Genomic DNA, 14,007 nt, shown 5'->3' on the forward strand with positions numbered 1-14,007 from the left:
ATGACCCTCCTGGCAAACATGAAGTTGAAGGGGCAGGTTTGGAGCTTGAGATTGATAGACAAATGGTCAAGGAATACCTAATTACTTTGAACGAGTTTAAGTCTCCAAGGCCTGATGAACTGCATCCTAGAGTATTGAAGAACTCTCGGTACCACTGTATTATTTTTGCGAAATCGTAGAAGATGGGTGAAGTACTGGACGATTGGAGGAGGGCTAATCTTGTCCCAATCTTCAAAAAGGGCAAAAAGGAAGAACCTGGGAACAATAGGCCAATCAGCCTGACATCGATCCCTGGGAAAATTCTAGAGCAGATTATAAAGCGGCCAGTCTGCAAGCACCTTGAAAATAATGCAGTGATTACTAGAAGTCAACATGGATTTATCAAGAACAAATCCTGCCAGACTAGTCTTATCTTGTTTTTTGATTGGGTAACCTCCCCCGTAGACTGTGGGAATGCTGCAGACATAATATATCTCGACTTCAGCAAAGGTTTTGACAAAGTGCCCCATGATATTCTGATTAGGAAGCTAGCTGAATGTGGGCTGGATGGAACAACTATCAGGTGGATCCACAGTTGGCTACAGAATCGTACTCAAAGAGTGCTTATGAATGGTTTCTTCTCAAACTAGGGGGAAGTAACGAGCGAGGTACCGCAGGGCTCAGTCCTGGGCCCAGTGCTCTTCAACATTTTTATTAATGACTTGGATGAGGTGATGCGGGGAATGCTTATCAAATTTGCAGATGATACAAAATTGGGAGGGACAGCTAATACCTTGGAAGACAAACAAAATTCAAAGGGATCTGGATAGGCTGGAGCATTGGGCTGAAAACAAGAGAATGAAATTTAACAGGGATAAGTACAAAGTTCTACACCTAGGAGAAATAAACCAAATGCACAGTTATAAGTTGGGGGATACTTGGCTCAGCAATAATACATACGAGAAGGATCTCAGGATTGTTGTTGATCACAAGCTGAACATGAGCCAACAGTGTGATGTGGCTGCAAAAAAGGCAAATGCTATTTCAAGCTGCATTAACAAAAGTATAGTTTCCAAATTGTGTGAAGTATTGGTTCCCCTCTATTCAACACTGGTTAGGCCTTGTCTTGAGTACTGCATCCAGTTCTGGACACCACACTTTAAGAAGGATGCAGACAAACTGGAATGGGTTCAGAGGAGGGCAACGAGGATGATCAGGGGACTGAAACAAAGCCCTATGAGGAGAGACTGAAAGAACTGGACATGTTTACCTTGGAGAAGAGAAGATTGAGGGGAGAGATGATAGCACTCTTCAAGTATTTGAAAGGTTGCCACACAGAGGAGGGCCAGGATCTATTCTTGAGCATCCCACAGTACAGGACAACAATGGGTTCAAGCTGCAGGAAGCCAGATTTCAACTGAACATCAGGAAAAACTTCCTAACTGTTAGAGCAGTACAACAATGGAAACAGTTACCTAGGGAGGTGGTGGGCTCTCCAACACTGGAGGCAATCAAGAGGCGGCTGGACATCCACCTACTGGTATGCTTTAATTTGGATTCCTGCATTGAGCAGGGGGATGGACTCAATGGCCTTATAGGCACCTTCCAAATCTATGATTCTAAGTCCTACTCAGACCCATTGAAATGAATGAACCTAAGTTAATCATGCCAATTAACTTTAATGGGTCTACTCTGGGTAGAATACCACCCTAGTAACCCACTTTAAATGAACACACCTGAAGTTCCAGTATGCGCTGGAATCCCTTCTGCAAAATGTGGAGTCTGTAGGCACTCAGAATGAAAGGGTTGCAAGGTACCTCTTAAAGCAGGAATACTATGACACAGGACACTTACACTGGTCAAGATCCTACACAGAGACCTGGACAGTAGCTTCAACAAAAGAGCTTTGGCTATGGGGCGGTATACAAATGCAACAAACAAACAAACAAACAAGGATCAGACTAGTACACTGCCTAGATTACAGTTTAGGGGTACAGCACATGCTTTTATGCAGAAGGCCCTAGGTTCAATTACTCACTGAAAGCTTTTCAGGTAGTGGGGCTCGGAGAGACCCTTGCCCAAGACCTAGGAACATCTCAGAGCTCAAGGGAGGAAGGTGGATGTGATAATGCAGTAGCAGGCGTGCATACAGAACTACCCTTCAGAGGGGCAGATGTGTTAGTGGGAACCCAGGACACCAAAGACAAAAAAAAATAATCTATGAAATGATATGCATTTGTGCTTATATCTTCTCTTCCCCCCCCATTTCCCCTTTTGTTGCCACCAGTTGTATTGCTTCCTTCTTCCGGAAACTTAAGTCAGTCTGTTATATACCTTGCCACCTCCACAGACAGCTGGTAAATTCCTCTGAAGTCTCATGAAGCCTCAAACAGTTGAGAGAGGCAGAAGCTCAAATTAAGTCTTTCAAAGGCTGCTTTGCAGAAAGGCCCTTTCCATGTGGAAAACTGCATAATTCTAAACATCATCCTGTGCAATGAATCTCTCTCCAGCCCCCTCTCTCTTACCAAATTAGGCTTCCTACTACAAGTACTCGGAAAAAGACATGCTTATGCTCTGCACATGGGATGAGTTATATACAGGACTCGCACCATGTAAAACATGTTAGAATAAGCAAATTTGCATGTTCCCTTTAAGAGATATTTGGGAAATATCCCATGTACCTGTTTACCAGTGATGTAATTTCCTAAAGGGTGGGGTTACCTGGCTTTCTCTTCCTCCTCCTTTGTCTGGGTTTCTTGCATATTCTCCATTAAGCCTGAGGAGAGTGAAGCATGCACATGCTCCTCTTCCAAGATGACCATTATCATGGACTGCGACTTCTTTTCTATCTAAGCTAGAGCCTATGTTTCCTGAACATATGAAAGGTCGTGAGTAAACATTCTTTATCTTTTACCTAAGAAGATTGTGTCTGCATTTGTGTCTGAGGGAAAGGGTGGACTGGTTGATTCTCATCCCGTTGCTTGTATTTATATCTCTGCTAAGAAACAGGACCACAAAACTATTCCTATTTCACACATATTTTTTAAAATACCAAAGAAAGCATGTGTCTTGTGTGACATGGTCCTCAAGGGTGTAATCCTAAACTTACTAAGGTTGAAGACCTATTTGACTCAGTGCAGTTTACTTCTGAATAAACATGCTTAGGATAACAGTGCAGATTGTTTATAAACAAAGCACTAGAAATTTGTGTCAAGGAGAAGCCATGAAAGAAGTAAGAGCAGCCCATGATTGGTTTCACACACGTAAACATTCTTTAACATAGAGATTGAAAGGAGAGTTGTTGAAGTTTAAAATTAATCTAGCAGAACATAATTTCAATATGCAGAAGGCAAATACATCAGAAAAGCACTTAAATATGTAATAAAAATGGCTAGTTAAAACATGTCGCTATGGATGATCAAATCCAATTTATTTTCTAAGATAGTATATCTTATTTCAACTACTTGTCTTCCTTTTTAGTTGTACCCTTGTAGGAATGTAAAACACACACACACACACCTGGAGATCAAACGTACTTTGAGACTTTAAATAATAAAATGTAGAGATCAGGGATAATGCCTTTTCACTGAAAGTCTTCCACGGCTATTGAATGAGAGACATTAAGGTGTTTTCTAGTTTTGCACAAGATAATGGTGATGAGCCAAGGCACAGAACTAAACATGTTAGAACAGTATTATAATAAAATTGTATTTTTCAGTGTCACTTTTGTCATTTTCTCAATTGCTTATCACCCAGTGGGCAAGGACACTTTCAACAGAACAAGATAACAAGCTGGAAATCTATGCTTCCTCCTTTTATACGCTGGCAACTCTTCTCTCAAACCTCTGATTACTGAGAACACTTTTCCTGAATAAAAATGGAAGGCACACTGAACTCTTATATGCTCAAAGGTTTGCTTTTCCAGTGGGTAAGCATAAGAATGACTGAACCTCAGAAAGGCACCCACTTCCTATGCTTCTGTGAAGCTCATTTCTTTAGACTGGAAGCAACTGACACAGAGATACAACAGACAACTTCCTCCAAGGACACCTAATTTTTACTCACTACAGATGAAGAAATGTGTGGCTCAATCATACTCAGTATAGATGTGCAATATTATTACTTTGGACATATAATGAGAAGACATGATTCACTAGAAAAGACAATCATGCTGGGAAAAACAGAAAGGAGTAGAAAAAGAGGAAGACCAAACAAGAGATGGATTGATTCCATAAAGGAAGCCACAGACCTGAACAGGGTGGTTTATAACAAATGCTATTGGAGGTTGTTGATTCATAGCATTCGCCACAAGTCGTAATCAACCTGAAGGCATGTAACACACACACACGGGAAGACTTTAGGCTTGCAGAATCTACTTTTCTGTTTCCCCCCCACTATAATGTCAATGTTCACTAAGAAGAGCCAGATACAAAATGGTGGCTCAGTTAGCTACTGCAACCTATGAGACATACACTGGGGATGACTTGCATATATAAGTACAAATCTGCATCCAAGGTACTATTGGTCAGAGAGGCTAGTAGCCTAAATGTGTGTGTGTACGCACGCTTCTTCTATTGCTCTTGTTGAACAATTGGGAATCAGAATCTCTTGCTGATCTACTGATGGCCAAAACATACTGTTCCAGACAACCTTTAAATTATTACCTGTGAGGATATGAAACTGTTTTCAAATATATATTTTTGTTTTTGTTTTTTAAAAAATCTATTCATTTATTTGCCACACTGGGATCCTTTGGGAGGGCACAAAAGAAGTAACGACAATAATCTGAAAATCATTCAATAATCTATCTTCTGCCCACCGCTGCTGAAGAGATACTGCAGGCAGCCTGTGTGTGGATTTGGGGCTCATGGGAGCCCTTAATTATTTTAATTCCTTGTGACATTCTTGAGCTCCCAGCACCGAACTGAGGAATGACTACAGCAGCACACCCATCCTGCAAAGACTGTCAGCATACCTGAGGGAACAAGATTTATTATTGTCTTTTGCTCTTGTCTATTTATAAGGAACACAGACAGAAAAGACCCACTTGCACACACATATTGGTTAAGAAAACATAAGCTATTTTACTCTAAAAATGTGTTTGAAATAATAATCTTGGAAGTTTGCTGTGCCAGGGGAAGTGGGCCTTGAAGTGGTAGAAAATAATACTGGCAAAAGTACTAAGAATGATGGATTCTGTTTAGATGTACAAGCATCAGCATTTTTGAATGTCTCCTGTCTGTTCTGATCATTATAAAACAGCAAAATCAGGGAAAGCTCTTCATAGCTTGGACCAGATCTACCCTATAAAGCAAAAGAGTTCTGCCCCAATAGCTCCTATTTCAAATGAGAACAACAGAATTTCCAGGAGCCCGGCTGCTGTGAGAAGATGAAATCCAACATAGCACTTGGGTGACTGACACTTAATTTGCTTTATATTCCATAATGTCAACAAAAAGAAAGGGAGACAAAGGGGGGGAACCATCTTGAGCAAAGCAGAGCAGCCTGGAAAAGCATTAAGCCGGCAGTGGTGCTTTGCGGATCTCAAAAAGCAGCTGAAAATTCTGGAGCCAGGCAATGCAAAGTAATAAGATGCCCCAAGGACACTTGCAGGAACATTTCAAAGCAACTGGATCTACCTACTGTCACTTCTCACACTGTGCTAGGGTGGTAGAAAGGGGAAACCTGCAAAAACAAAAATAAATTTTCATTATTTCCAGCTGCATAGTGATGTCAGAAAGCAAAGATGAAGAAAAAATCTCCTGATAAAGCCACCACTTGATATTTCAGAGGCATTCATCGCCGTTGTAAACTGTTCTATTGAAAGTGATGGGAGGTGGGAACAATAAAGCAATGTCTATTGTATGAAGACCACAAGCCTGAGACTCAAAGAGTATCCAATGACGTTTTCCCTGTCTGTGCAAGGACTTGCGCAATGGAATTTCTCTTCTTTCTCCTCTTGTTGCAACTTCTGTTTTGGAGTTTCCCCTCTAACCCTCTGGAGCAATTTGTGGGCGGTGCATGGGGAGGGGAGAGAAGAGGGAGGGGAAGTTCCATTGTGCGGGGAGAAGTCTTTGCACAAATGGAACAACTTTGCTGGATACAACCCAAAACGTTTGCAGTTTTCCACCTGGGGAAGCCGTAACATGAGACTATAATGTGAACTCCTTGAGAGGGCTGTTATGGCCCTGAATAAAAATACTTAAATATAAAACAGAAATTCCACAATATTCCCTATATGCCACTTCGTAAGCATGTCTTCCCCTTACCCCTACTCCAAGAATCTTTATGGCATAGGCCAATTCACTGCCATGCATCCTCCCAAACTAATGTTTGAGGTGATGCCATTGGTCTGAAGCAGCAGATGCAAAGCTCCAGAGTGTCTATAAATAGTGCAGCCATACTTTCCAGTTCACCTACAGAAAGACTGCAGACGCCTCAAATGAACGTAAGAAGCTCCCTTACACCAAATCAGACCACTGGTCTATCTAGTCCAGGATAGCCTACTCTGATTGAAGCAACTTTCCACACTCTTGTGCAAATATGTTTTTGAGCTCTTCTGTCCAAGATTCTTTAACTGAAAAGTCCAGAATGAACAAGGACTATTGCACTCACGTCCTACCTGTGGCCTTCTCGTAAGAATGGGTGGCCACTGTGGGAAACAGAATGTTAGGCTAGTTGACTCCTTGGTCTGATGCAGCAGGGCTCTTCATGTGCTTAATGTGGGGCTTTATACCAACACAACATCTACTTTACCACTAAGCTACAGCTCTTTGTTAACATTTTCTAACTTACAGACCTGCTGTACTCTACTCCTGCCAATTGCATGCACTTTTGGACAGCTCTCAGTTTTAATTGCATCTGCACAAGAATAACTTTTGACAGTGAAAGACTAATTAAATTATTTCAACAAGTAAAAGATGTGAATGTGAAACGTAACAAATCTACATAGAGACTTTTTTTTCAAGCTAACATTCAAACTTGTTGCACCTTAAGGAACTATCATTTATTGTAGCATAAGCTTTCATGGACCAAATCTCACTTTGTGAGATATAAGAAAGGCTGTCCTTAATTGGTAGAAAAATATACATGGGTACAGAGAAGGAAAGATGGAAGAACATTCAGGAATAACACCACCACCTCCATTTGCACTACGTTCCTTCTCTAGGTACCCACATATATACATATCTGCCAACTGAGGATAATACTTTGTGGATCTCATGGAAGTACAAGACTTAGTTGTCTTTACTGTAGTAGACTAACATAGTTTCCCCTCTGGATTTTTTTTTTTAAAGGTTACTGCTGAACACATGAACTATGAGGTTTGATATTTTGCAGCTGGAAATGTGCACAATCTGTTAAGTCCCTGCAGTTTCTAAAGCTATGTCAAGTTTGTCAACACAACTTGTAGTTTGTGCCTAAAAATGCTGTAGCTTTCCCTGAATGCAGTATCAAATGAAGACTGAAATGTCAGGTTCTAATGCAGACCTTATAGATGTTTTTAAGGTAACTCGGCCACACACATACTAGTTAAGCATAGGCTCCTTTTTTCTGCCAATGAGATGGGCTAGCCAAAGAAGCACAAGGACATTTAATTTGTAGAGAAATGCATAGAAATGCATGCCCTTTGTCTTTTCCACCCAAGAGTTACCATTTAGAAAGAAAAAAAGCTAGTGACAAATCTAATGCCAAATCTGTATGTGCACAAATGAGATGTTAATAAGCCGTCAAGGAGATTGGACACGCTGAATTTTTGTGTTGAGAACTGAATTTGGAATGTGCAGTTCTGATTTGCAATATATGGTCCTGAAAGAAGAAGAATTTGTTGAAGCACTATTTAACATGCACTAGCACATTATTTATTACAATTCTGAAACAGCTCTCTGGACTGTTGTAAAGTTGCATGAAGTGAGGGTTTGTGCAAGGCAGAGAAACGGAACTAGGAACTTGATGAAAAGTAGTGAGGACAAGATAAGACAGCTAACTGATACCAAAGGTGGGTGAAGCTGGATGGATATCCAGTGAAGGTTTTGTTTTTTTAAAAAAGACAGTTTTGAAAAGGAAGAGGGAAATGATTTGTCACATATCTTTCTGCTATCTCCAACATTTCCATATCTACTCCTAGCTCCTAAAGACCACTCTTGTTAAATTAATGGACAGTAACAGGGTTAGAAAGTATGTCTCCTGGACACAGCAAGATCCTCATGAATGACAGGTGTCTGATATTTTTGACATACCACTGCCCTTGCAAATGCATTGCAGTCTGGAATGGAATGATAGAATTAATAGCAGCTTCTGGCAGTTTCCAACACCTTAACGAGCGATTTAAAAGGTTATGTAAAGAAGCATTGCACTTTTAGCTTTGAAGTCATGCATGAAAGTAACTTAGTCTGCAAGAAGTAATCCAGAGGTTTTTTTTCATCTGCAAGCTTCTTCTCCTGCAGCTCTAGTTAGAGAAGCAGGGCAAGAGTTTCTCAAGATGGGAAGAAGTTACAAGTGAGGATTATGAAAAAAGATATGACAGAAAGCAGAGTGCTTCTGAAACACCAATTCATATGCTTGTTTGCAATGGTCTCCTATATGCTAGTCTAAGTGATTCATGACTTAATCTCTATTACTGTTACATAGGGATAAATGACGAGAGGCCCTCCAAGTAGCGCTTCAGTTGCCACTCCAGATGTAAGAAAAGTTTGTGGAGCAAGTTGTGGCTGTGGCCAGCAGTTTCAAACTGGCTTAATATCCTACCTTGTTCTGAAGCTGAATCATAGCTTCAGAAACTATGGCTGATGAGAGACTTCTTGGCTTGACTGCTTGCCCCACAAAAGGAGGAATGAAAGGACTGTGTACATGAGCAAAAAGATTCTTCATAAGTAGAAATATGATTGTCTGAAGCAGGCCAATATATGTTACAATCTCTTTCCCCCATAGATATTCCACAAGCTGTACATTCATACAAGGCATCACTATGTAGAATGAAATCACATACAACTTTCTCTCTTATCTGAAATTTGTCACTATCAGAAAAATGGCATAGTTTTCATATTCAAAAAATCTGCCAACAGATGAAGAAAATGCATCTTGCACAGATGGAGCACTTGATTTTAAGAAATGCATCCCAAGAAGGATAATGCCACATGGGAAGGGGCCATATGTATGTTTCCTAAAATTAAGGTAAGTGTTTGGCAAAACCACAGAAGTTGCTCAGAACATCTGTTTGCTGTGATATATATTGGAAACAGACCATCAAAAATTGAAACCAGCTATTTAGGTCTGCTTGTCTGCATAATCTTATACGGTGTCAACCTAAAGAAAACTGAAAAATACAACATAGCTCTATAGTAATCATAATTGCCCACTAGTTCAAGTGTGCAATGAAAGTTGTGCATTCTACATGAATCCATTTAAAATCACAACCAGCAACATAAAGGCTTTGAGAAACAATAATCAACCAACCTAAACTCACCATTGAGTTTAGATTTTCTCACTGTATGGGAGAAGAAAACATTTGTTGGCTCAATTCAAAACTGAAAAGAATAAATTAATCTGCACACATCTGCAGGATTGCGGTTACTTTCCTCCTCTCTCCTTTCATTTGCAAACACTAAGCTCCTTTGGGAGGAAGGGCAGTATAGAAATTGAATGTATACAATAAATAAAATACCTCAATTATATTTTTCTTTGCCAAGGTCAGTTTTTCTAACCCATTCATTGAATTGGTACCCCTTGAAATAAAGCCACACACTTTACACACAAATAATGTTTAATATGTAACTTCAGATTTATTGTGGTTTTCATTGCAACAGCTGGGGCATTTTCCTATTCTCTCAATTCTGTTTCTCTGTTTTGTCGGGGACACCGTCAAAATTTATATGCATTAATTATTGATACATTTGGGCAATTCTTCTAATATCATGTTTAACTTTCCAGTTTCAAAACCTTACATATTTCAATTAAGATTTGCTCAAACATTAATCCATAGTAATCAATAATGACACAGAGAAAAACAGTTAGGTCAATGTGTGTGTCTGTACTTTATACCTATTGAGAGAACGCAAATAAACCAATGCAGCTTTAAAGATACTCTTAATTATTTAGATGAGTCCTGATTAGCTGACACAAGCACTCACTCTGTGAAATGAACTCTGGGCTTTGTCAGCAATTTCCTTGCCTGAACTTAAGGCAGACGTGCCCTTTGTAACCAATTGTCATTCTAACATATTGATCTAAAGTTCAAGCAATGTTAAGTTTAAGTTTCTTGGTCTGCAATCCCATTTATTTATTTATAAATATATTTGAATACCGCTATTACATTAAAAACATCAAAGTGGTTTATAACAAGTTAAACACAAAACAAACAACCATACAATAAAAACATTAAAGTTAAAACAGAAGGCACCTGCTGAATCTCTGTTGGCAAAGCATTCCAGAGAACTGAGCAGATGACACTGAAGGCTCAATTCCGTGTTGATGTTAAATGAGCCTCACCAACTCAGAGGATGGCTAAGGACTCTTCCAGATGGTTTCAGTAATCGATCTGGGATATAAGAGTTCAGGCAGTACCTAAGATACCCTGAACCTAAGTTGTTCAGGGCTTTGGTAAAGTAATACAAGGACCTTGAACCTGGTTTGGAAGTGAATGGGCAGCCAATGCAGGTGTTTTAAGAATGGTATTGCATGTTGTACACCATATGCTCCCATCAGCAATCTGGCTGCCACAATTTGCACCAGATGGAGCTTCCGAATCAGAGCCAAGGACAGCCCCACACGGAGAGCACTGTAGTAATCCAGCTTTGAGGTTACCAACGCATGGACAACAGAGGTCAGGCTATCCTTGTCCAGGAACAGCTGTAGCTGGAGAACCAGACAAAGCTGGCAAAAGGCACCCCTAGCCACAGAGGATGCTTGGGCCTCTAGTGACAAAGGGGAATCAGGAGTACCCCTACGCTATGGACCTGGTCCTTCAGAGGCAGCAATACTCCATCCAGAACAGGTGAGTTGCCTATCTCTCGGACATGGGAACTACCTACCCAAAGAGCCTTCGTCTTCCAAGGATTCAAGCACAGTTTACTGGGCCTCATTCAGACACCAATCCAAAGCATAAGAACAATCTAGCTTTCATTTTATTCTCTTTTTACTCAACATTTTTGTTGACTTTGTTCAGGATTTGAAAAATCTACAACCTCCCTTAAAAGAACCTTCCTGACTTGCTTGGTTGGGTTCATGTTTAAAAAGGCCTTATGTCCAGAGTATGGATGGGTGGCTTTTAACACCCTGGGAAAGATATTCTGAGGGGGATCAGATTGTCCCTACCTTTTGGTAGGCCGCTACTCACTCCCCTCCTCCCCTCCCCCCCCAATCCCCACTTTCGGCCTCTTTGGGAGAGCCCTGCTGTCACTCCAGCTCACAGTTCTTTTTAAACTTTTCTCCACAAGGTGAAAAAACTCCTTGGAAGACCTGCTAAAGGCAGCATAATTACTGCATGAAGCCATCTGGATAACTTCCACTAGCATATGGATATGCTTTTTCCTTGACAAACATAATGCATGGCAATATAATCTTCTTTTCACAGCATCTAGAGATGAACTGGTATATTCTTGATTACATTTCACAAAAAAAGCAGGATTAATTTCAGACAATTATACGCTAAGTTGTACATGACAACCCATTTTAATTAACAAATATAGCACTAAATTACAACTATCATATATAGCTTGAAATCTGATTAGCATATGCTCTTTTTGGCCCTGTGAGACTTATGACTATATTAAGAGAATATTGATTTAGACATAAACCAGAGACTACACGTAATACAGATTTCTGTAAAACCCACTCAGCCACTTTCGACTTGACACATCCCTTTTGTGTATAAAATCGAGCAGGTTTTGAGCTCATGGGGGGGGGGGAAGAACTATAGTTTGCAGACACTTCTGAAATCTGGGTTCAGGTGGGGCAACTAAAAACAAGGCAATCCAGAACAAGGCCTTATTAACACAACTGCAAACCAGAAATCTTTCTCTCATGATGAAACTCCACCCTACTTTCTTTTAATTCGTACCCATGACATCCCCCCAGCATCTACCACACAAGCTATCTGTATTTTCAACAGCTGGCCCAAAACAGAATGGGGTGTGGGAAGAAAGATGAAAAAATTGCAAGATATGCAAAAGTTGTATTTTCAAAATGGAAGTAGGCAGGGGAAAATACTAGGGATGTACTTGGCAGATATGTCAGAGGTACCACCCAATAGGTGCCTGCCAGCCAGATCCAACTACTGCTCTACAACCTACCAAGGAGGTGGTGTCTGGAAAGCAAAGACAGCAACTGTGAGGAAGCACCAAAAACAAACAGAAGCTAGGGGAGGAAAAAACCTCCAAGACCATGGACATACCACTAGTAACCTGATTTTTTGGGCTGTAGAAAACATTCACAGTTCTAAAGATAAGGTCTTACTGCAGAGAGAATTGTTTTGGATTCTTCAACGGAAAAGTTTATCCCCTATTAGTTTGAATTTGCAACTTTGCTGTAGTGTGTCTCCTTAGAAAATATGGATATTTTTTGCAGTTATATTATGAAAATAAAATCCTCAAAATAATGCCTCAAGAGTGGGCTAATATTGAATGTATTTCTCATGCGTATGAAGACCAAACGAGATGGACTGATTCCACAAAGGAAGCCACAGACCCGAACTTACAAGATCTGAACAGGGTGGTTTATAACAGATGCTATTGGAGGTCACTGATTCATAGGGTCGCCATAAGTCATAATTAACTTGAAGGCATATAACAACAAATGCCTGTCTTTGGGTTCAAAAATGTTTTGGGCTCACCATGTCTTTCACTATTACCAAAGTTGAGTCACTTAGATCAGCTTCTAAAGTATTTAAGAATCTTTTCTGAATTGGAAGCCTGTTTGTACTCCACCTGCATATCCTGGAAGGAACAACTGTCAAGGTTTTAAGGTATTTTTTTTCTGGGAATACTCCCCCCCTTCCCTTTTTAAAATTTGTACGGGTTATCTCCTCTATGTTGTGTAACTTGATTGATAAGCAGTTTGTAGAGTGTTGGCATATAAGGAGTATTTAACAATATGTATTGTTGGTTTTGTAGTTATTTAAACTTTTATGGTTTTATTATTTTATGGTTTATTAATATAGTCCGTATTTGATTGTATGTTGCCTTTGAAGAAGGGTCTGGTTGACCTGAAATGCGTTGGGCCTGAATAAACATTTCAACAGTTTACATTCTTGCTGACTTCTGCTTCTTGTTTGACCGTGGCACCTTAAGGTTTTTTCTGGGTGTCTGGAAAGCATCTCTGAGCTTTAATACATGTAAACAGGAGCACATACAATGAATTGGTCCACTCGTTGCCTAAGCACTTATGTCACTGTGTCATAATACTGGGCTCCTACTGGGAGGAAGGGCGGGATATAAATCTAATAAATAATAATAATAAATAATACAAAGAAAGAGCCATGTTTACTAACCACAGTTAAAGTAAAGTAACTGATGGCCAAAGCCACAGTAAGATTTGTAGTGGTAGTGGTGATGGTGGAAAGAGGTAGTATTCACAGATCATATTTCAAATTAAAGCAGAGCTCAAAGTAATCTGGTTTGTCAATGCTAGGTTTTGCCCATGGGACAAGTGCGGTAATGACAAATAACGTCCGAGCATGTCGAGTGTAAAATGTCCCATTGTCATAGCTAGTTCCAGACATCTGGAATTAAGGCTTCCTGATTATAGAGTAATAGGATTATAGAGTAAACAGGGCCCCAGTGGGCCCTCCAGCTTAACTTGTGGCAACCACTATTTCAGCATCTGGAAGTCAGCATTTTCGTTTCCCACAAAACCTCTGATGTAGAATCACACTGGGGAATTGTGGGAAATAGCTGCTGGACTCAATCACTTTTTAAATGGGGGGCCCAGGACATGTACTGGGGATGGGCCCTGCTGGGATACTGGGGACACAGTAGCTGCCCAAAGATGCCATGTATTGACACTGGGCCAGTAATTAAATTTTGGCTCCTTTCC

The 14,007-nt window shown here is 40.2% G+C and overlaps 1 protein-coding gene across 2 annotated transcripts in view; it reads right to left on the reverse strand.

Annotated features, from left to right (window-relative positions):
- Positions 1-14,007, reverse strand: part of MICU1 (mitochondrial calcium uptake 1) — a 203,303-nt gene that overhangs the window by 74,786 nt on the left and 114,510 nt on the right. The window lies entirely within an intron of this gene.

The sequence above is a fragment of the Rhineura floridana genome, chromosome 7, assembly GCF_030035675.1.
Source record: "Rhineura floridana isolate rRhiFlo1 chromosome 7, rRhiFlo1.hap2, whole genome shotgun sequence".
NCBI lineage: Eukaryota > Metazoa > Chordata > Lepidosauria > Squamata > Rhineuridae > Rhineura > Rhineura floridana.